Source organism: Myotis davidii, unplaced genomic scaffold (genome assembly GCF_000327345.1).
Source record: "Myotis davidii unplaced genomic scaffold, ASM32734v1 scaffold637, whole genome shotgun sequence".
NCBI classification, from domain to species: Eukaryota; Metazoa; Chordata; class Mammalia; order Chiroptera; family Vespertilionidae; genus Myotis; species Myotis davidii.
The window spans coordinates 74,802-76,152 of NW_006289494.1; positions in this window are offsets into that span (position 1 = coordinate 74,802).

Here is a 1,351-nt window from a genome sequence, read left to right on the forward strand (position 1 = left end):
TCTGGAAACATATGCTGTGCAGATGTTTCTTCCCTGCAGCGACTGTGCCAAGCAGCAAGGATGGACCAGCTCCCGGCAAAGCCCCACAGGATAGGGGGTGCAGCCTCAGGTGCCTCGGCCCAATGCTGGGACAGGGGGGCATGGCTTGAGGTCCCCTGTCAAGCCCTGCTGGGTGGGGGGCATGGCCTGAGGTCCCCTGACCTAGCACTGGGGCAGAGGGCATGGCCTGAGGTCTCCTGTCAAGCCCTGCAGGGCAGGGGGTGCAGCCCGAGGTCTCCCAGGCTGGTGCCAGGGCATAGGGTGCGGCCTGAGGTCCCCCAGCCCGGTGTCAAGGTGGGGGTCATGGCCTGAGGTCCCCTGTCAAGCTCTGTAGTGCCTCAAAATTGTGCAAGACCCAGACTTGGCCAGCCCCACCCTTGTCAAGCCTCACCGGGCAAGGGGTGCAGCCTCAGGGCCCCAGTTAAGCCCTGCTGGGGTCCCCAAAGGTGTGGACAGAGTCGGCGAAGAAGGAATGACACGGAGACAGCGTTCAGTAGATCAGCAGCCTAGCCAGGATCTCTAGCCAGGATCTCCAGCCAAGTTCTGGTCTGGATCTCCAACCAAGTTCTGTTCAGGATCGCCAGCGAAGTTCTGGTTAGGATCGCCAGCCAGGTTCTGTGGCCATGTTCTCTTGCTAGGTTCTACAGCCAGGTTCGGTCGCCAGGTTCTGTCGCCGCTCGGAGAGGTGACCTTGGTTAAAACACATAGCGCCAAGAAGGTGAGCAAACATTAAGAACAGTATGTCATATACACCAGGTCTCTTGAAACATATGCTGTGCAGATGTTTCTTCCCTGCAGCGACTGTGTCAAGCAGCAAGGATGGACCAGCTCCCGGCAAAGCCCCACAGGATAGGGGGTGCAGCCTCAGGTGCCTCGGCCCAATGCTGGGACAGGGGGGCATGGCTTGAGGTCCCCTGTCAAGCCCTGCTGGGTGGGGGGTGGAGGACGAGGCCTGAGGTTCCCTGGCCCAGGTCAGGGTTGTGCATTGAGGTCTCCCATCAAGCCCTGCCAGGTGGGGGATGCAGCCTGAGATCCCCCCATCACGCCTCGAGGTCTCCCAGGCTGGTGCCAGGGCAGAGGGTGCTGCCTGAGGTCCCCCAGCCCGGTGTCAAGGTGGGGGTCATGGCCTGAGGTCCCCTGTCAAGCCCCACCTGGCGGGGGGCACAGCCTCAAGTCCCCTGCCCTCGCCCAGCGCCACACAGCCTCAGGTCACTGCTGATTGCTCGTTAAGGCTCATTACAGGAACTCAGCCTCTGCTGTGGGTGCAGCCATCATGATTGTTATGACATGATGTTCAATTTGCATATTCCCT